The sequence below is a fragment of the Desmodus rotundus genome, chromosome 10 (assembly GCF_022682495.2).
Source record: "Desmodus rotundus isolate HL8 chromosome 10, HLdesRot8A.1, whole genome shotgun sequence".
NCBI classification, from domain to species: domain Eukaryota; kingdom Metazoa; phylum Chordata; class Mammalia; order Chiroptera; family Phyllostomidae; genus Desmodus; species Desmodus rotundus.
The window spans coordinates 111,287,186-111,309,848 of NC_071396.1; positions in this window are offsets into that span (position 1 = coordinate 111,287,186).

The window sequence follows — 22,663 nt, forward strand, 5'->3', positions numbered from 1 at the left end:
GACACGGCCCGCAGAGTGGGGTCAGGACCTCAGGGTGAGGGGCCAGCTCGGGGGGAGCCCTCTGGGGCACAACGGTCCCCCTGCAGCGAGGGTGGCTCGCGCTCCTCACGGTGCTCCCGGCTCCCATTGCATCTGCGGCCTGTGTGAGACGGAAAAATGAACCGAGGATCGGACGCAGGCCCAGGACCCGCAAGGCCGTGTTCCCGGGGGCAGCCCGGCTCACACGTGCGAGCAGGAGTGACCGCAGCCCTCGCCTGCGCGGTCGGATCGCGAGTGGTTTGGGGGTCTTCCAGCGCTATCACAATGGCAGAGGTGACCGATCTACGGCAGACGTCACAGTGGATTTCCTGTCAGAACCCCTACGTCCTGGAGCTGTGTGTCTCTTGTGGGAAGAGGGGGACCCCCATTCTTCCCTGGACGCCCAGCTGCCCAGGTGGGGACGAGCCCAGGTGCCCATGGGAGTGTGAAGGGGTGGAGCTCTCACGGGTTCCCGCCTCCGGTGGGCACTCCCCCGGCTCTGTCTGGAGCGGGCGTCTCCTGGGACGCAGGGTCCCCACCTGGGTGTCTCGGGCCCCGGAGCCCCTAGCCAGCCCGCAGCCCCTAGCCAGCCCGCAGCCCCTCCTTCCCACCGGGTACCGATGAGACCACACCGCTGTCTGAATTTGGCAGTGTGGTCACAGGTTTCGGAGCTACTTGCACGCCCAGCGACCCTCCCACCGTGGACCGATGGACCGTCGCACAAAACCAGTGCTCACAAAGGTTTGCGTGCCGTGGCAACGGCTCGGGTCTTGACTTGCGTCGGTGAAAACAGAAGCATTCTGTTCCCTTCGACGGGGTCTGGTTTCTGTCCTTCGTGCTGACGTTCCCCCGAGAAATAAGGAGGTGGCCGTGACCAAACGCAGCCCCCCGAAATAGCAGGTACTCAATAAATGCTTGTCAAGTTAAGAGGAAATGAATACTCCAGTTACACAAAAATAACCAACCGGGGGCTGGGGACACAGCCCTGCTCAGAGGGGTCATCACCGTCCATTTGTAGGGGGCTCCCTGCCCACCCCCATGGGACTGATCACCCCCCAGGGCAGAGCACCGAGCGCCCGTCACTGCACACAGGTGCTGGGCACCGCACTCCTGGACTTCAGGGGCGCAGTCTCGATGGACAGTGGCCTCGGAAGCTCCTGCAGGGGGGCTGTGTCCCCCCACCAGCGAGGGCCCTGGCTGGCCCATCCCCCGGACAGGCCGGTGTCCACACAGCCCCACGCGGGACTAGAACCTCACGCATGCGCGGACCGGTGCAGCTCGAGGCCTAACCGCCACGAACTCCGCCCACACGTGCGTGCTCTGCACGGCGTGTTTAACATCTCAGGCCCGGTGACATTTACACACCACTTGAACTTTACTTCCCCGGTTTATATATTGCCAGCGCAACCCTGCAGAAGTGCGGCTTCCAAGTAGTTTATTCTCCGTCTTAGAATTATTTCTGCACTTTGATACCATCACACTTCACGGCCTCCGGTGGTTTTAAGCTCCTCATAACAGTGACTGTGGAATATTTTATTTCCAGCTGGTGCTAAGGCATGCCACAATTCTAAAAAAAACCAAAAAACAAAACCCAACCAACCCCACAAAACAACATTTCTACCTAACAGAGATGGAAAGTAAATACTTCCCGCTTGCTTGGGGCTCTAGAGAGAGACCCAGAGAGTCCCTGCAACATCGAAGCGGCAGGAGGGCTTCCTTCCAGCCGCACCCAGAGCCCGAGCTGCAGAGGCAGCATCTTCCTCGGTGGCCCAGGTCCTTGGGGAATCACCCAGACTGCCCGCCTCCAGTCTGAGGAATGACCGTGATGGCTCGCACCGGTAGCTCCCGCTGTCCTCGGTTCCGGTCCCGCTTCCAGGACTGACTTGGTCCTTTCTGTTAGGTCCCCAGGAGCCCACCCGCTCACACGCTCATGTCTCCGCTCATTGCCACACCCCCAAGAACGGCGGGTGGGGGCTGCCACCCAGGCCCAGTAGGAGGTGTTGGGTGCTGGGTTCCGTCACAGTGACTCAGTGGAGATGTGGGACCACAAGAGCAGCTGCAGAAAATACTAGACTCAGAGGTGTCAAAGCTGGAAGTGTTTCAGATCAGGAACGAGAGAGGGGGGGCCCCCGCACCCCACCCACCACCACTTCTGTTCAAGCTGGAATGCAAGTTCCAGGCAGAGCGGTCAGGCGGGAAAAAGAACCAAGGAGCATCGCACCGGGAAGGAAGAAGCAGACCGGTGGGTCTGAGGGGACCTGCTCTTCCCCGTAGACAACTCCGGAGTCCATGTGGAACCGTCGGAACCTCTCAGTGGGGACGGACGGTGAGGCTGCAGGATAGAGAATCACACAAGCGCCCGTGGCATCTCTGCGCAGTCACTCTCGGAGAAAGAAGCCAGGAGAGCACTCCCATTTACAAGAGCGTTAGAAAGAAGAGAAAGGCTGGTGATGACTGAGTGAGTTGGTGAGGCACCTGGTGCTGACCAGGCGCAGGCGGCCCCCTCTTGCCCCCACCACCTCTACCTGCAACTGTCCTCACCACTGGTGCTCAGGCGTGGTCTCTGGCGTGGACACAGCCACGCTGCTCAGTGTTGAGTAGGTGGACAAAGCACGGAGGATGCCTCATCAGCCTGTGAATCAAAATTTCAAAGGTCGCTGACCAAGGTTCCATCTGCTGGTGCTTCTGTGGGCAAAGAGCTGGCGAAGGTTCCTGCGCCACATCTTTCCTGGTTGCCGTACTTAGGAGGTCTGTCCAGAAAAAGTCCAGCCATCGTTAATATAACGACAATGGTTTGCGTGACATCGATGTAACCTGGCAGCCAAGGACAGTGGACTGGAATGCGCATGTGTGAACAATGACGACTTCACTGTGCTAGTCAGTGGGGGCGGTAGACACTGTTGAGTGAGCGTGTGTACTGTGTGGCCGTCACAGTCCATAGGACTGAGCGAGTAGAGCAGGAATCTGCATCAAATTTTGCATTAAGCTTGAACATTCCTCCATGGAAATGTATTTGGATGATTCAGGAGGCTGCAGCTGTGGGCAACTGGTGACTGGCAGCTTCATCCGGACAACGTGCCGGCTCATGCATCACGTCTCCTGCAGAGTTTTTTGGTGAAACGTCAAATCACCCCAGTGACTCACCCCCTACAGCCCAGATTTGGCGCCCTGTGACTTCTGGCTTTTCCCAGAACTAAAATCACCCCTGAAAGGGAAGAGATTTCAGACCATCGATGAGATTCAGGAAAATAGGACGGGGCAGCTGATGGCGACTGGGAGACCTGTGTGAGGCCCCAAGGTGCCCACTTTGAAGGGGACTGAGGCGTCATTATCCTACGTACAGTGTTTCTTGTACCTTCTCTAACAGATGTCTCTTTTTCGTATGTCATGGCTGGACACCTGGACAGCTCTCGTATCTCTGCCCGTGTGTGTGTCCTGCTGGTATTCGCAGGTATCGGTTTCCTCGTGTGTAAACAGGAGTTGCCTGGCTCGGTGGTTTGCAAACATTGCCCACACCCACAGGACCCTTTCTTCGTGTAAACGGCTGTTTGGAGCATTGGCTTGGCGGGGCTGCTGTGATGGGCCCCACAAACCAGGCGGCTGAGACCACAGACACCCTCTCCCCCGGCTCTGGGGGCCGAGGGTCTGGGGTGGACGTGAGGGAGGGCAGGTGCCGGTTTCACAGGGCTGCTGGGTTTGCATGAAAACACCGTTTTCTGGACAAAGGAAAATAAGAGGCGGCCTGCTGAGGCGCTGAAGTGGTTCGGGTCCTTCAACTGGAGTACTTCCTGCGTCCAGCGTCCGCCCTTTCCCGCCGAGACTGGAGGCTGCTCTGACCGGAGCTGGCAACAAGCAGGCGTTTGCTGAGTTGGATGGAGGTGGGGCCATCTGGGAACCTGGGATACCTCTACTCCTGGGGGCCTGGGGCACAGTCCCTCAGGACAGGAAGGGCCCTGGGCCGTCCGTGGTGGCCTGGCCCAGGCGGACGTCCTGCCCTTCCACCTGGATGGACAGACGGATGCTGCGAGGCTGGGCAAGTGTGGGACAGGGCTGTCGGGGCCGGGGAGGCAGCACCCCAGGGAGAGGGGACGCCATGGAGGTCAGCCCAGCCTGGAAGCTTGGAGAGGAGAGCAGTGCCCCTGGGGCAGGTCCTCGGCATGGGCGGAGAAGCCTGCCCGCCCGAGGGGTCTGAAGAGGAGGGTCCGTGCGGCATCTGGTGGTGCGGCGGCCTGGGGGCAGACTGCCGGGCGCTGACACACAGTGCTGGGGCTTCCTTGGGCGTCGGGCAGCCCCCCACCCCACACTGGGGAGCAAGGACTCAAGACCCCCATCCAGGTCTGTGCTCCCAGGGGGACAGACACCTGACGGGCTGGAGGTGCCAGCAGAGGACGGTGGCTTCCAGAGCCTGTGCCAGTGTCAGTGGGGCCTCATTCTGGGTGGTGGGGACGCAGGTGGAGGGGACCAGGTGGGCAGCAAGGACTTTATCCCGGTGCAGGTGCTGGGGGCCCTTTCCGACCTCAGGAGAAGGAGGGGGCTGCTCCCCCTGCCCCATGACTGCCGTGGGGTTAATGTGTGGGAGGGGATGCATGGGATTCTGGGCACCCCCACTGCCCACACGCGAAAAGAGAGACCCAGGAGAGGGCTGGGCTGCCAGGCTCTGCTCCTGGTACCGGGCGACAAGCAGGCCCAGCCGTGTGCCCACGTGTGTGCTCAGTGTGTGTGTGTATGTGTGTGTCTGTGCACTCAAGCCTGCATGTGTGCTTGTGTGTGGGTGGGTGGGTCAGTGTGCACTTGTGTGTGTTTCTGTGTGCATGTAGCATGTGTGTCTGTGTGCACATGCGGACACACACATGACGTGGTGTGGATGTGCATCTGTGTTCACGTGCATGTGTGTGTTCGTGCACTTGTGTGTGGGTATATGTGTGCATGTCTCTGTGTGCACTCATTTGTGCGCATGTGCACACAGCACATGTGTGTGTGCACACAGAGCAGGCATGTGTGTGAACGAGCGTGCCTGCATGTGTGCATGGGCACGTGTGTGTGCACACGTGTGTGCGTTTGTGTATGTGCCTGTGTATGCACACCCTCCACGAACGAGCACTAGCACACTTGGCCTCCTATTTCCTGGAAGAGCCAGGAGGCCCTTGGCCGGTGAGGCTGACGCCGCCGGCTTTGCACACCCAGGTAGGGAAGCCGGCCCAGCGCCCCCACGCACGCGGGCTGCAAGGAGGTGGGCGCCTTGCTCAGAGGCATTTCTGCCCAGCCAGCTCCTTGAGGTCCTTGTTCAGGCCGTTTGGCCTTGGACCCCTCGACCCTTGGTCCTCACGGCCATGGTGGCCCCACCTGCTCGGCCTCAGGGAGCCGCTTCCTTGTGCTCACACAGCTCACCCGCAACCCAGCGAGAACAAGCAGAGAAAACTGCAGGAACAGGAAGATGATGGATTTCGGCCATTCTGTTTGTGTTGCATTTCTGAATGAGCATTGAAATTCCTCCCCGGGAAACGCGGAGCCGCGGGGGAACAAAGCCCTGGAACGGCCCTCCTCTCCTGAATCCGTGCGCCAGAGGGTGCTGCGCGGCGCTCCGGCGGGAGCGGGAACCGGTCCAAAACACAACTAGGTTTCATTTTAGAGAAGGCAAAACGCCGTGCTGTACATTCCTGCTTGCCGCTAGAAAAAAAGAAAAAAGCCAGGATGCTGTTTTAAGCTGCCGCAGTGGGGAAAAAAAAAAACATGTGAAATATGTGATGTGGTGTTTTTAACAACTGTCTAAATAAAGGTTTAGTGAGTCACTACGGAAAACAGAAGATCTTTCTGTATTTTAAGAGCTGCAGTTTAAGAGGGTTTTTTTTTTTTTTTGGTTTTTATTTTTTTAATGCAAAAGCTTCCCTTAGGTCTGTAACTTAAACATTGCCCATCTGCTCGAGCCTCCCTGGCCTGGATTTACAGCAAATCCGAGATTGCATTTCTCAGGAAACAGCGTCCAGCGGGTGGAGGGAGGCGGGCTCTCATTCGCCTTCAGGGGGAGGCTTCTGTGTCCGGAGCTGGGCCCCGGAGCGGCAGGATGAGGGTGCGCCCTGCTGGGGGCCTGAACGTGCATCAAAGTGCCAGAGAGCACCGCAGAGTGCCCTCCCAGTGACCTGGCGTTCGCACCGGGGTCTGGGGAGACCTGGCCGGCCCCACGGTCCCCAGGGAGCCCTGCTCATCACCTGCGGCCGCACACACTTCCCCGCCAGGAGGCAGAGCCTCGTCCCTTTCTTCCTTTACCTTCCAGGAAAACCCTCCCTTTCTCTTCTCATCCAGGCTTCAGGTCCGAAGGTTCCTGTTGAAACGTCACCGATTAAAGTTGCATGTAAGAGCTGCAGAGGCCCAAGGAGGTCTCAAGGCTCCCCACGTGGCTGCCTGTCTCGGGGTTCCCTTTCATAAACACGGCCCCACAAACGTTCCTGCCACGTCCACAAAAGCACTTAACGCGCTCTTGCAACAAGGCATCTCGCAGCTGTGGCGACCGCAGTTTTACGAGGAGGCCCTGGAACGAGAAGGAGCCACTCAGGAGGCTTCGACGCGTGGAGCGGATTGGCCGAGCTGGAGGCAGGGGCAGGATTTACGGGCCGCACAGCCACGTGTGCGCCGCCAGGCGGGCTGGGCGGCGGGCGGGGCCGCGATCGGAGACCCTGCGCGGCGCGCCTCCTCACGCCGCATGCAGGTTGCACGTAGTAAAGAGAAAAATGCTGGATTTTACAGGAAAATAATATTCATAAATCTCCCGCAGTGAATTACAGTATAACTCAGAGCTGTCTTTGTTTTTCTGCTGCGACGAATTCAATTCTGTTTGCAGTGTAGAAACGATAAACACATAAACACGAGACCCAGAGTGGAAACCCCCACCCCCTCTCCCTGGGCAAGTGTTCACGGCCAATTTACAGCTGGGCCCCCGAATGGCTTCTGAAGCAGCCCTGTGCACCCGCTGTTCCTGGGGTGGAGGGTGCGTTTTGCCTTCTTGAAAGCCGGGCGGCTGAGGGCCCCCAGGGGACCTTCTTGGGCACGCGTGTCCCCCTGCTGGGCACCTTATCCTCCGAAACGGGCAGGGCCGCCTCCCCCGGGCTCCCCTGAGGGAAGTGGTCCCAAAGAAGCCTGCTCTGGCTTGGCCTGGCGGAGGGGAACACAGTTGGACCCCTTTTCCGTTGTGATGTCATGGGGGTGGCTTGTTTTCAAAGAGAGGGGCCCGTTTTCATATTTTATACATTTGCAATGGTATTGAATGCTAATCTTTCATTTGTTTGCTTTATTGCTCCCAGAAGGCTTCATTTTCTCCGAAGAGCCCGGCTGCTGGGTGGAGACCCCAGCGCTGCCCCTTAGCCCGGGCCGGCCTCTGAGGCTCCCCGGTCACACGGCGTCCAGCCTGGGCTGCGGAGGCTGACACACACTCGGCGGTGTGACTGGGCCTGGATGTCCCCCGATGAGCTGGGGAGGTGGCCCTGTTGCTCCCAAGGTCACAGCCCCTTGACTGCGTGTGGCCACACAGCCGGCTGCGCTGTCCCCTCCCTGAGGGATGGCCGGCACTCCGTCGAGCACTGGGCGGTGAAGCGCCTTGCAGCACAGGTACGTGCCACTCAGCAATTCGCAAGTGAGTGTGATGACGATGTACAGGGGCAGATTTTCTCCCCCCTCGGCATGGGGCTCCGGCCACAGGCCTGCACGCCGCCCGAGGACTGTCCCACAGGGCCCCGAGCATGGACGGGCTGCCCTGCCGGAGCTGTGCCCACATTCTCGGCTCCACGCCCCGCCACCGCAGTCTTCCTCAGTGACCAACACAGGCCGGAACAAGGACCCCAAGTCCGGGCCCCACCCCTTCCCCCCAGGTGAGGTACCGTTTTCTTTCTTCCTGGAGCTGGGTGTCGGGCCACCACCTGGCTGAGAAAAGCTCCCCCAGCCCTGGGCTGGAGAAGAGGACCAGGAAAACGAGACTCACAGCCCTGCAGCGCACCCAGCTGCCTGTGCCCCAAGGCATCTTTTCCTCCTGCGCTTTTCTGCGGACAGCCTCCTGTCTAAGCTGGCCAGCCGGCCCCGCACCCCGACCCCACCTGACAGCACGTGACCCACGTTCCTGGATCTCTCTCTCCCTCTATCTCTTTCTCTCTTTCCCCACCCTCCCCAACCAAATCCAGAAAACTCCTATTTGGTTGGCAATTGCTTAATGGAAAAGGGACCTGATAAATTTTGGGGCGCTTGGGGGAGGAGGCAGAGGAAGCTTCGGATTTTAAACCTTACCTGTTAAGTTTCCCTCCCGTTTGAACTTCTACAGTTAGGTTGCAAAGCCACTTAAAACCAATGGTCGCCCCAGAACTGTCACGCGAGCTACTGAAGAGAGGGGCGAGGCTCAAGGGCGAAGCCGCACGCACGGTGCACGCTGGTGGCACACGGCTGAATTTAGACTGAGGAAATATTTTCCGATCCATGTCAGGCGTGATGAAGGGAATGCGCCAGGCTCTCTGTGGAAGTACGCCATTAATAATTAAGCCCCGCGATCATTACCCCGGGATATTATTTCTTAAATATCTCTTGCAAAGGCAATCTGATTACATATGAATGATATCAATTTTCCACCAACAAAAAAGTCCGCAGAAATAGGAATTGAATCACGCTGTCCAATTTGCTGTAAAGTTCACTGTATGTGAGGAAATTAATCAGCGCGCCACCACCCTTCCTTATGGGGACATAAAATGACGTGAACTTCCATTTTTAATAAAGATGCACGGCACTTTTATGAAGACCGACTAATAACACTATAATCGACGGAAGAGCGACTGATGTACTAAGAATGAAAATTTCGAGGAGTGTATTTATTGACTTTCTATTTCCCGGAAGTCTCTGTTTGGATCATTCCAAAGCAGAGGCGGGATTTCGAGGGAGAACACAGTTGAGTGCGGTGCCAGTTTGTCTTCGGGACATGAACGGGCTCCCAGAACACCCGTCTCTGGAAGGTTCCATGACATGTGGTGTCCCGGCCCAGGGTGGGCCTGGGGGCTGGGGCGCCTGGGGGCCTCCGGGTTATCTTTCCGGCACCTCTTGGCCCTCGAGAGCCTCGGGAGTCCACCGCGAATTTCTCAGGGAGCCGTTTGCTGGACCAGAATGCCCAGAAGGCCAGGGGACGGACACTTTGCAGCCACATTTTGAACATGGCACCCTGGCTGCCACTGAGCCTGGAGGTGGGGTGTGGACACGGTGCCTGGGAGGCAAATGCTTCGACTGCTGTGCAAACTTGCATCTCTTCCCTGCGGTTGCCTCTTCTAGACGGGAGCAGGCTGCAAGGCTCTGCAGTCGGCGTGGAGGGCCTGCAGGACTCAGCTGCCCGGCAAGCCAGCGTCTCGGCGTGTCTGCCGCCGACCCAACAAGCTGGAAATCAGCAGTGGTGACACTGGACCCAGGGCGCAAGGCACCACCTCAGCAGCCCAACCAGACTGTGTGATTGCCACTTGTCAGTTCTTTCCAGAACAAAAAATTAACACGTGTTCACTCTAAAAACTTGTAAATACAGACAAATAACAATCTTCCAAAATGCCCCCCCCCCCGGAGGTCCTATCTGTTAACAACACTTGTGCGGGTTTTCCTCCAGCACACACACTCACACCTGTGCGTGCTTTATCTGCACACACACAGGTGTGGTTGTTACCAAACACTCACATTTTTATTACTTTTAAATTTAATTTTGAGTAGTTAAGTCATATTTGTGGTTCGAAAACAAGAAAATGAACACTTGTCTTTGCCCTAACAGTTTGTTGTGAGCATTTTGCCCCCAGGCTATTAGCATTTCACAAATGTGTTCTTTTAGCGGCTCCAAAATGCAGCGCATACAGGTGCGTAGGAAGTGACTTCCTCAGCGGCCGTCCCTCCGCGAATAGCGGTCAGGTGCGTCCCGGCTTTCAGGTTTGCAGCCACTTGAGCAGCAGACACTCCTGCGTCTGCCTCCTGCCTCCAGCTGGATTGCTGAAGGGTGTTCCCAGACCAGAGCAGGGGGGTGGGGGGGCAGAGGGGGGAGCCGCCCCCCTGTGGACCCGGAGACACCCCTGTTCCCAGTCTGCAGCTCGGGCCTCCGCGGCCAGACCTGAGGGCTGAATGGGATGAGAGCCTCTCCAGGTTGGGGATCTCTCTGGATTTGATGGCCCTGGAGCCTGGCTTGTCCCTGACTCCCATGCCAGAGCACCACTAACAGCCACTCGACGGCTTTGGGAGAGCCACCTCTGCAGCCCTGGCCGGGCGGCTCGGCAGGCTGGCGCGTCATCTCGCACACCGAAGGTCGTAGGTTTGATTCCCGGTCGGGGCATGTACAGGAGGGAACTGATCCGTGTCTCTCTCTCACATCGATGTCTGTCTGTCTCTCCTCCTCTCTCAAAATCAATAAGCATGTCCTTGGGTGAAGATCAGTAACAGAGAGTAGCCGCCACTCCTGCACGCCCCGAGACCTCACAGGGATGGGTGCCTCCCTCTTTATCTAGATCTCAGGGGCCGCGTGACTCAAACCCGTCTCAGGGCACAGACCTCCTCCCTGCTCACCATCTGTATCCCTGGGGCGCTCCGTTCAGGGCGGCTTGGCGTCCTGGGAAGGCTGCTTTCCCTGGCGCAGCTCTTCTCTGGGACCCACATGCCCTTCCTCTTTCCTTGTCCCTTCTCTGTGCCTGCCTGTCACTGAACACTCGGCTTCCCTTCCATCTCTCCTTAAGCACACCTGTGCTCTCCCTGTCTTTGTCTCTCTGTGTCTCTCCCTGTCTCTGCCTCTCTGTGTCTCTCTCCCACTGACTCTTGCCCAGGCGGTTCCCCGCGCCTGGAAGACCTCTCCTCCCTCCCAGCCCTAGGTCTCAGGCACATGATAAACTCCTCCCTTTCCTCCCCTTCAAATGTCTCCCCCTCTGGGAAGCTTCCCTGACCTTTCCAGACAGAGGCCAGCGTGTCTCCTCAGGGCCGTCTGTCCCCTGCACCAGGCTATGGGGCCCCATGGGACCGGGGCTCGGGGCTCTCTGTCACCAGGCTTAGCACAGAACCTGGGGCAGAATAGGCAGGGAGTGCAGGCTTGGTGGGCCCTGGGCTTAAACAAGGGTGTCCTCAGAGCAGACGGCATTTCCAGGCTGAGTCGGGAGCAGCCAGGCCACCTGGGAGGAGGGTGCTGGGTCTTAGGTGCACATGTGGACCCAGGGTGGGTCCTTGTGAGTCAGGAGACCCCAAGTAGCCCCTTCCCAGTGAGCAGCTGCCTGTCCTGCTGTCTTGTGGGCGAGCCATGTCCCCCGCAGGGCAGGGGTGGGTACAGTCCCCAGTAGATACCCGCATAGCATCGTGCTCAGCACTCTCTGCTGGTCACTGGCACGGTTGTCCTTATGCACTCAGTCACTCTTGTGACGGACAGAACCATGTCCCCCACAGAGGCCCCTTCGCAGTGCCCAGACCTGTGAACATGTCACCTTACACAGCAAAGGGACTTCGCAGAGTGGTTAAGGATGCCAAGATAGAGCATTCTGGAAGCGTTGATGTGGTCACAGAGGCCCTTGCAAGGAGGCAGGAGGTTGAGAGAGGGAGCAGAAGTCAGCGATAAAAGTTGGGAGACGGTGACATTGAAGAGGAGGAGGGAGCCGCAGACCTGCAAGTGCAGGAGGTTGGAGAAGGTGGAAGAGGTGGGGGAGTGGATTCTGCCCCGGAGCCCCAGGAGGGCAGCCCCACCCTGACCCTGAGGCCAGGGGTCTCCGGTAGTGCACTGGTGGTGTTTTAAGCCGCCAGGTTCACGGTGATGTGTTGTCACGACCGCACCAGGGGACTCGCAGAGTTCTCCGGGGCCGAAACGTGCGCTGGGTCCCCACCACCCGCAGGAGAGAGTCCAGTCTCCTGATGGGGTGAGGGCGTTTGGGGCTGCACCTGCTTCTCGAAGCTTTCGGAGCCAGAACTGACCTCGGCTTCCGTCGCTGCCTCAGTCGGACAGGCCGTTTGACCAGGGGAAGAGTGTCCGCAATGGGGGCTCCCAGACGTCCAAAAGTGTGAGGCCAGACCCCCCACCACCCACCCACCCACCCACCCAGCAGTCCGCCCTGAGGATACCAGGCTACTCCTCGCACCTGGGTCCTGCCCTGAGCTCCCAGCAGCTGCTCCAGCCTTCCCGTCCCTGAGTCGACCCTGAATATCCTCCTGGGACCTGTCTCCCAGGTGCGGCCCTCTGGTCGGCACAGATGGTAACCCCCATGTGTGCAGGTCCATGGGGGCCTGTCTCTTCTCCCCTGGGTCGCACACCCCGCTGGACACAGGCCCTTCTTCCTCCTGAGCCTGGGTACCGGGCACCAGCAGTGACCTTGTGCACAGACGGGTGCTGGTCGATGGGTGCATGACCTACTCCTGGTACGCAGAGGCGGGCACAGGGGAAAACTGGCCAATCAAGTCCCACCTGACACTCGGACGGAGACCCCAGGAGAGAAGGCAACGTGGGCGGGTCCCTGGGGCGGGCGACCTGCTCCCATCCCTCCGAGATGTGCGCGGTTTGACCTCCACACATTTCTAGAATCATGGGAAGTTCCCACAAGCACACGTAACTTCCACATTAATTTTTAAATAAACACTTTGCCATGACAAAGGAAACAGTAAGCAGCAGATGATCTATCAGCAATGGCCTGTTTTGTTTGCTTTTTAAAGAAATAGCTGAGCATCTCAGCCCTTGCACCCACAAGGCCCTCGATCTCTGCCCGCCTGGGCAGAGGCGGTTCAAAGCTAATAGCTGTGCCGTGTGTGGAAGAGCCTCGCACGGGTGGAATTAATGATTTATTCCTTTAAAGACAGGGTGGGATCTGTCATCGGCACGATAAGCGGCGAAGTGTCCTCTATCTGCATATGGCCATGTAGCCTGGCAGTGAATATGGAAAAAAATCAATTTTTCCTGGTTTCAAGCATATCTCCCGAGTCTGAGATATGTCTTGGCTTGTTTTTCAAATTGCGGTAAGTGGCTCGGCCACTCCCAGGGAGCCTGCAGAGGTGAGCGGGGACCCCTGTGTGTCCCTAGAATTCTGGTCTGCAGCCAGCCCTGCCCAAAGGGCGCCCTGGGTGGCCGGGCTGGGCCTGGGCGCGGGCACAGGGGCGACTGCAAGCACCACCCTCACAGCCGGGTTTTTCAGGCAAACCGCTCCCTGGCGGCAGGTTCTTTGCACGTTGCTATTCTGTTCCTTGTTGGGGGTCTCTGGATGTGCCCGAGGGGAGTGGCACACTCCTGCCAGGATATGTAGCAGCCTCTCCTCAGTGTTTTGGCTGAACCAACAGCACAGCTTTTTAGGGTGTGTTTCTTCCTTCTTTCCTTTCTAAAACAATTTTTTTGCAAAGCCTCATGTTCTTTGGGATGTAGCTCATCAACGTGGGGTTAAGGAGCCCAAAGTCCTCCCTCTGTTACCTGCCTCCCTGCCCAGGTGCCCAGGCAGCGGACGGCTGGCCTCTTGGGGGAGAAGTGAGAACGTGGGGAACGGCGGAGCCTGCTCCGCTCTCCTGGGGGCGCTGCTTTCCTGTTGCTGAGAGCGCCAGGGCTGTGCGCCCGGTCCTTCCAGGGACCCAGGCCCTGTGGTGTAAGGCTGGTCCAGGGACAGCTGTGGCCCAGTCTGAGGTGCTGTGGGTGAAGAACGTGGTAACCTTGGTAACCTGCCACTCCCAATCCCGTGTGCTCCCGAACCTTCCTCCCCAATGTGCCTGAGATCGTCACAGACCCAGCTTGAGAAAGATGGTGACTTTACAGCTTCCCCGAAATCCTGTGGAAACCTGGATGGTGGGAGATTCTCAGTAGGAGCCGCCATGCCCAGGACCCAGGGTCAGCTTGGAGGAGACGGGGCCACGGAGGAGGGACCCCGGTCAGCCTGGGGAGGTCTGCGGCTTTGCCGGGGGGAGTCGGGAAAGGCCGCTCTGTGCCAGTGGCGCCTGAGGGAACACTGCACGGAGGCTGCTGCAGAGCTATGGTGTCGGGACAGAGTGGTGGCCAGAGGTCTGCTGGAGTCCCGGCCCCTCTCCCCAAGTCCATGTTCAGTGGCGCTACCTCGGTAGCTCAAATCGGCCATGGTGGGAGTGTTTACCCTAGGAGATTGCAAACCACCACCCATCGGGGATCACCCCTGGGCTCCGTCCCCCACCTGGTGCCAGGACCAGTCTGGCCAGAGGATAGCAAAGGGGAGAGAGCAGGAGACAAAGCCAGGAGGTGAACAGGCCACCAACCGGTGTGGGAACCTGAAGTCCGCCCGAGGCGGGCGGAACTGGCCCCGAACGCATGTACACCCTGACCCCCAGGAGCTCTGACTACGTTCTTTGACGTGGCCAAAAGAACTCGGCAGACGCCGTTAAGTCGATGAACTTGAGGATAACCTGGGTTACTGAGGGCCCCACGGAGTCACAGGGCCCCTGTACATGGAAGAGGGAGGCAGGAGAGTCAGAGACCGAGGTGTGAGGTGGGTGCCGAGGTCCAAGTGATGTGGCCATAGCCAAGGAGTGCAGGCGCCTCGAGCGGGAAAGGGCAAGGAAACAGGCCCCAGAAGGAACATGACCCTTCCAGCACCTCGATTTTAGCCCTGGGGGACCCACTTGGGACTCTAGAACTGTAAGAGGATAGGTTTGTGCAGTTGGAGCCTCCAAGCTTGCGGTAACTTGGTACAACAGTAGGAAGCGCATCATCATTGAAGAACTGGGCTTTTACTTGAGACCTGGGGAGGCTTCCGAGGGCCCGAGAGAGGACAGCACCGACTGGCTTGTGTTTTGTCGGGTCCCGTGGCTGTGTGAGGCGGAATGAGGGAGAACAGGTTGCAGGCCCATCAGGCTGGACGGCGGAGGAGATGCATATTCTCCAGCACCACAGAGGCGGCGCCCATGGGCACTGCCAGCAGATCTGCTCCGCGGGGGGTGGGGGTGCAAAGGGGAGCTCAGTCCGGCTGACACCAAGGTCTGTGGCCTGAGCCAGGAGGGCGTTGGCTTTTACTGAGAAGGGTGGCAGGGGACCATCAGGTGTGAGGGGCGTGGAGGCCTGGGTCAGTTTATATCCAAATATAGGGAAATGTCTGGGACCCAGAAAGGAAGCGCTGTCCAGAGAAGCCGAGATGAAAATGTCAGCCACTCACAGCGGAGAGAGCCAGACACCGCCCGCCGGTTCAACGCCCTGGGCGCTTTGCGGATGAGGCCCGGGGGGCTGTGGGGGCGTGACCCTGCGCCAGAGGTGCAGCTACGGGTTTGCTGCGCTCCACGCCACCACATGAATCCCCTCCCCCGAGCACGTGGGCGCTGCCATGTGGGCCGGAGCTGGCGGAAGGACCACAAACAAAGAAGATGATAAATAGCTGTGGATCACGTCCAGGTGGTCTAGCAGGGCACCCCAGGGGTCGGTGCTAAGCCTGGCTTCCTTTAACCTCTTTGTTAATTATCTGGAGGGGAAGATAAAGACTTGTTAATTAAATTCACAGACGATACAAAATTGGGAGGTGTCAAGACCACCATGGATGGCAGAGAAATTATTCGAAGAGCCTGGAAATGCGGGCAAGAAAGAAAATGAGACCGAGAGTGGAAAACTGTGGGGTTCGACCAGAGGGCACTGACCCAAAACACTGGAATTCAGTGGGCAGCGGCAGCCGGGTAAGTTGAAACACTGAAAACGGCCAGTGGGTGATGTCGGCCAGTGAGGTCACTCTGTGGTGCTGTTCTGTAGGCCCCTGGTCCAGTGTGATTGCGCCCCACACTCACAGGCCTTGTTAGCCTGGAACACCAGCTCACCCCTCTTTCCTAATCTCTCTGTGCACACACACACACACACACGTGCACACGCACACACGCTCCGACCTGCCTCACCTGTGACATTTCTGTTGCGGGTGGCTCGAGTTGAGGGTGACGAGCTTCAGCTGAGTGCTCCACCTCACTCCCCCAAGTTCCTTGCTCTGCGCGGGCAGGAAGTGCCAGGCCGCATTGCATCCTCCAGAGCCAGGGGCGTGCTCAGGCAGGGCCGCCAAGGCCCCACAGTTCAGCTCAGGGGGAGCTGGAGCCGCGCATGCCACCTTTGGGACGACAGCCAGGATTTGGAGGTGAGGTTGGTGCCGAGCCCTTGATGGAAAACATGCAGCCATCCGGCGTTTGCAGCCGGGGAGGTGGCAGGCCCAGTCTCACCCCCTTCACAGGGAGGGAGGGTGCTGAGGTCCACCCCAGCAAAGTGAGGTGCCCGATCACAAGGCCAGACAATGGCCGAGCCACGAATTGGAACTTCAGAGCCAGAGACCACAACCTCTAAATAGTGCAGTGTCCCAGAGGGCAAAGTGGCCAACAGGTGTTTCCCTTCGATTCGGCCCCATTCAGTGACAGCACAGTAGTCCCTGGGTCCAGGCCCCCCTGTGGCTGGGGGGAATACCCCGCAATGCTCCAACGAGAGCCTTCCCCTTGGGCCCTCCCAGTAGCGTCCCCATGTGTTTTTGACTCTGTGACCCCCATCGCCAAATGCTGGTAAGTCCCACAGTGCATGTGGATTTATTTGTTAGTTAAACACAGGGCCTGGCAGAAGTGAGGCCTGCCTGAGTGTGGTTGGTAGGGTAATAATATGGGTGTGATCATCTATCGCTTTAATTTGAACATTTCACCCAAACGGTCGTACGGTGTGCTTGAGGGTGATATTGCTCTGTTACAGAATCCCATGGTTGCGATTTTGTGGTAAAAAGACTTCGTAGTAAATGGGGTGTTATTTGTGCCGCACCCTGTACGTGGGCCATGGCGCCATTGCACTGTGTCTGTCCTGCCCGCCGCGGGGGCAGCGCTCTCCAGCCCACAGGCGTGGACGTCCCATTTGCGTCTCGCCGACCCGTGGGCCCTGCAGACATGCAGCCTGTGCTGGGGCCCTGGTTTAGGGAAGAATTCCCACACCAATGCGACAGTGTGTGTTTCGTAGGATGAACAGTGTCTCCCCCAAGTTCAAGTCCACCTGGAACATCAGAAGGTGAGTTCATCAAAGGAGAATGGGCAGGCAGCGTCCCAGGCAGCTGGTGTGGGGCAAGGCCAGGGTACGGCCCGCCCATGATCTCACCACCCCTTCCCAGAAGTCCTCCTGCGGGCCCCAGACAGAGGACAGGAAGCCGGGGCAGAGCAGGGGGCAGAAGATCACACGGGGGGCCCTTCACTTCAGAGTCTTAGCTTGGAGGTCCCGGGGGCCCTTCCTGAGGATGAGAAGACTCTGGAAGAAACTATTTGGATGGTTGATTTTTTTCTCAGTCTCAGAAATTTCAGGTGACGTTTGCCTGAGGCGACTGGGTGTGCATTTGTCTGTTCTTCCTTTTTTATTGTTGTTTGTATTCAGTTCCTCGGTTGTATCAGAATCCTAGTCACTCAGAAGCAGAGACACTCAGGCAGCCTCCTGATTCCTTGACGCTATTTCCCACCAAGATTAGGACGCCTTGCTGGAGAGATGAGCCCTCAAAGAAGCGAGACTCGATTTGGTTGCGGACTAGCAGCGGCACAGGCGGAACAAAAGGACGAAAGCGGCGAACAGATGGGTGGGTGTTTGGTGAGGGCTCGTGATCTGTGTGAGCAGAGCAGGCTGGGCCCCTCCTTTCTGGTTTTGATGCGTCGGGGTGTGATATGATATGATATGACAGAACACGTCAAAAATTTAGGGGAAAATAAAACCCTGCTTTTTTTTTTTTTTTGAAACATCAAACTATTGCTATCAATAGGAACAGCAACTGTTCAAAAATTTGTTTCAGAACTGCCAAGAAGTGAGCGTTCACGGAAAAAAAAAAAGTCTTTTTCCCTGCTGTTTGCAAGGTGGACACAAATGCAGACGGTGGGAGGCTGACAACTTGACGTATGTCGAATAAATCTAAAGCACGGGAAGTCAACAACTCGCGGCTCCAGAAAGCATTACCGGAATGAAACGCACACGCAAAGAAAGAATAACCATTAAAACATAGATTTTCTGAATTCAGGGAGTAATTTAGTCCCCAGAGCGCCAGTCTTCAAAACAAGGAAGCTCTTTCTTTCTCCCTGAGAGAGAGGGAGAGAGAGAGAGGAGGCAAGGCTCAGCTGGAGCGGAGGGCCTGCTGCATCCCACATGAAGCAGGTGAGAGGCGGTGGGCACCCGGAGAGCAGCTGTTGGAGGTTCTCGGGGCTGGTGACGGGTCAGGGAGCGGAGCCGTCCAGATCCCGGCTGCCCTGCCACTCAAGCAGGAGGGGCTTTCCTTTGACAAGTCGGTCCAGTTCGAAGGACTTCACAGACCACAGTCAATGCCAAGCAGATTTGGCCACCAACAGGCACGTCTGCTGCTGCTGGCCAAGAGGACAGCAGTTGGGAAAGTGTCCCTGCTCCGAGACGGCTCCAAAGCAGAGAGAGAGGGGTCAGGGGCCGAGCCAGCGGAGGTGCTGAGCTGGGGAAGGAAGGTATGGGGCTTCGTGGGTGGGAAGAACGACCAAATCACGTTCTTCATGTCAAAACAATTAAGGGTTTTGTTTTAACCACGCTCCCTTTTCTCCCCACTATGAGTATGATGCGGAGGAAGAGTCTAAATGAACGAGAAAACGAACGGGAGTTCTCGCACACGTCTCTGGCAAACAAAAATGCCAGCGTCAAAGTTATGAATCCTGACTTGTGCCGCGGAGCTCCGATCCGTACCCTCCAGAATCAGAGGCCCACAGCCCGGGGTAGCGTCTGAGTGTGGTTCGGCACACTGACAGTCTCTCCAATTTCCGGGGAAATTGACATAATTTTGCAAAAATGCAAAACCGTTTGTGAACTGGGTTTTGCATAATGGGATTAATTTGGTTGGCTGTCATATCCACTGTGCTGCAAAATGCACGTTAATCACAACATCACTCTGAGTTTTAAGGGAAGAAAGAGAAAGGGAGAAGGAGAGGAAGGCATCCCCCTGACTGACGATCTTCTCACTAAGAGAAAACACGCAGGCCCCTCCACTGTGCCTGAGGCAGCTTCAGGAGACAATGCTGGGCGAATTTTGCGGTGCATGCCTTGGTGCACGGAGCTGAATTGGCTTACCTCCAATGAGGAAAATTAACAGCGTTCGCGGGAGCGTGAAAAATTGCTTCCAAGGAAAGGCTGCCCTGGACGCTGCCTGGGTGTGTGCACGTGCCCGGCGCCACACTGCACGACAGAGCCGACGTGTGACGCGAATTTCGTGACCCCGCTCCGTTATTGAGCTTTATCATCTCGAACCCTCTTCCTACCAACACGCAGGGGCCTGATCGTTCTGAGGAGGACTGGATGTGCCAGCCAGAGAGGCTGGGCCGCGCCATGGCAACAGACGTCCCCAAAGTCTCGGCGGATCGAAGAGCAAGAGGCAGGCCTGCTCCTCGCTGCACGAGCAGCCAGCCAGCAGGGGCGCCCTGCTCCGGGGGCCACGCGGGGGCCCAGGGCTAGAGCCCCGTGCAGACACAGGCTTCTGGGGCAGGACACAGGGGGTGTGGGGGCCTGGGAGCCCCGCCCCCACCCTGGCCCCCCCGCACCCACCTGGAAGAGACGCCCTCATTCTCACCCACATCTCATTGGCCAAAACCGGTCAAGTGGCTTCACGCCCCTTCAGCAGGTGTAGGGAGGACCAGGAGGTCCCCCGTGGGCCTGACCGTATTTCAGGTTTTTCCGTCTCCTCCCATCCCGAGAGGATGGGTGAAAACACACGCTCCTCCGTGTCTTCTCCAGGTGGTGGGACAAGCGCAGGGTAGAGGGGCTCCCGCCCCCCCCCCAAGGACTCAGCGGGTCACCCAGCCTCAGGTCAACCCAATCCAACAGCGAGCCTGCTGGGCTGGGTGCTGTCAGAGTCAAGGTGACACGGAAGACCCACGTCCTGTCCCAAGGGAATGCGAAGAGCTGCGGTAAGAGAAACAGAGGGACTCAGGCACCTCGATGCCGAGCACAAGATGGTTAGCGCCGCCACGCCGCACCGCGAGAGAGCTTGAGGGTGGCCTGTAGCAGAGGGGGCGTCAGGGGGGCTTCCTAGTGAGAGGCAGTGACACTGAGCCATTGGGGGGTCTGGATAGGCGGGACGAGGGGAACGATGTGGACAAAGGCGGCTGTGGGGATGGTGAGTGGTCCTCCGAGCTCCGCGGCCTGTGAAGGACAGTGACGTTCTCCCGTGGTGTCGGGCTGTCCGAATCGGGGGTCTGTACTTGGCTTAGTGGCTCCAGGTAACAGCGGCTCAGGTGTCCCCTTAGCACTGCCCTGGAGGCAGATGGCCGTGTAGGGGCTGTTTGCTTACAGCCGTCTGTACGTGAGGAGGCTCGCCCAGGTGCGAAAGGTCAGCTCCAGTCCAGATCCAAAGTGCCCCCTTGTCGCCCAGCTGCATCACCTTGGCCACGTTACTTGACCTCTCCCGGCCTGTGTTCCCACCGGCGAGGGCTCGAGGGGCCCTGCTCTTCACGACTGTGGAGAGGATGAAAGGGGGCGATTCGCTTGAAGTGCCTGGTGTGTGATACTCGCTCGATGCAAAGCTGCTGCTGCGGACACAGTGGTTTTATTGCTGGTTCTGGTTCAAGGGCGGCGGTGACTGCTGACCAGTTCCACGGGCGCCTCCCGGGGACCGCTCGGCTGACGTGACGCCAGGAGCGGGGGCAGAATCCCCGAGTTGCAGCTGCGTTCAGACATCCCACCGGGAGGATGACAACCCCCCACAAAGTCTCGTGTCCGGCACGAGGTTTCCGTCTCTCCTCTGCAGGACCCCCAGGTGTAAAGGAAGCTTGGAGGGCCACCCGGTGGGCCTGGCGGAGGGGCCGTGTCCAGGGCGGCCAGCCGGTCCCCTTTCTCGGTGCCCTCAGATGGCCCTCAGGCCTCTCACGAGGCCGTGGTCTGAGCTGGAGAGGAAACTCCTGTCACAGGCGCCTGGTGATGCGGCATGCTGTCGTGGCGACGGCAGGCTACGGGAACGGCACCCCGCGATCCCGGAAGCGGTGGCTTTCTCCCAATAAACTTTTCATCTGAAAAGGGGTGGATTTACAGAAAACGTGCAGAGAGAGCACAGAGGCCCCGTACCCACACCGTGGTATCTGTCATTGCCTTCTCCTGTCCCTGGGGAGCACTTGTCACCACCAATGAGCCATGAACCGAACTCTGCACATCATTCCGATTGCCTTAGCTTTGCCTGCAAGTCCTTCTTCTGCCCCAGGACCAGGTGACACCGAGTCGTCTTGTCTCCTCGGGCTCCTCCAGGCTGGGACCGGTTCTCAGGCTTCCCCAGGGATGAGTGGAGGGAAGCCCTTGGCTGTGTGGAGGGGCACCGGTCCGGGGTCTTGCAGACTGTGCCTCTGTCTGGTGTCTCTCTTCTGGGTGACACTGTGGACTCTGTGTCTGGCCAAGGTCATATGCTGAAACTGATCCACAGCGCAAAGCTCCTCGGAGGCAGGGCCTTGGGGAGGCGATTAAATCTTGTGGGTAGCTCCCTCCTGAACGGGGCTCTCGACCTGACTGGACGAGGCCAGAGAGCCAGCGAGCTCTTCTTCCGGCCGCAGGAGGGCCCAGCGGGGCGTGCCAAGAGGCCCCCGGACCTCCGCGCTCCAGAACGGTGAGCCACCGGCCCTCGGGGCTTTGTGACTGCGGCAGCATCCCTGGGGTTAGGAGGGAAGGCCATGCGTGTCGAGGGGTTTTGACAGACAGGACTGGCCATGACTGATGTTAAACTGGGTCACCTGGCTGATGCGTCCGGGGTGTCTGTCCGCTTGCTGCTCTGTTTCCATGCTGTGCGCGGAGCAGGAAGCCCCTAGGAGCAGCCCACACATGGAGCGTGGAGAACGATGCTCCACCCCCTACCCCCAGGGTGGGCATTCCACGTAAGTTGTTGGGATTCTGCACAAGAGTTTGTTTCCCCTCCTCCCTCCGTGTATTCGGTCAGTCCCTCCCTCACATCAAGGGGACCGACTGCACAGACCACTCAGTTGCTTCCCCACGTGGATTTATCTGTGGTGCTCACGTGTGTCAGTGATTGTGAGTTCTTCCCATGGTCCTGGTCCCTCCCACAGACTCCTTCACAGAGGCATCATGGGCGAGGCTCGGCTCTCATCCCTGGCTCACGCCCTGGTGCAACGGGGCTCTCTAGGCTCATGTCCTTGGCCGTAGCTCTAGAACCAGCCCCTCACAGCCCCCCGTTCTTGGGTAGAGAGCGGTATCAGCGCCCGAGGCCTGGGCACCAGGCACGCTCACTGCTGCTGAAGCTGGTGGGAGCTTTCGACAACCTGCCAGCTGAGGTTGCAACCACGGCCAGTTACCAGAATCTCCTGAGACAGGAGCTGGGGTCAGGTGTGAGGACCTCAGGGAGTCTCCCTGCCCCTCCCAGCCCTCAGCCTGTGTCTGCTTCCCAGCTCCCGAGGACCAAGACTGGCCTTGGACAGATCGACTTGGTCCAACTGAAGCCAGCCCCTGCCCGTACAGAGTCTTTGTTGAAAAATGCTCTGCTGTGCAGCTGGTGAACCGCCACCCGGGGGCCAGGACGGCCCTTCCATCCACCGGGCCCCTCGGGAAAGGACAGAGACCCAGGGCCCCGGCCTGGCCTCAGCCCCCCACCCGCCCTGAGGCAGTGGGATGTTGGGGGACTTGCTGGAAGAGCTCCTGACTTGTTGCTAGGAAACCACAGGGAGCAACCTTTGTGATCTCACATATGCTTAACATAATAATAAATAACGGTTAACATGA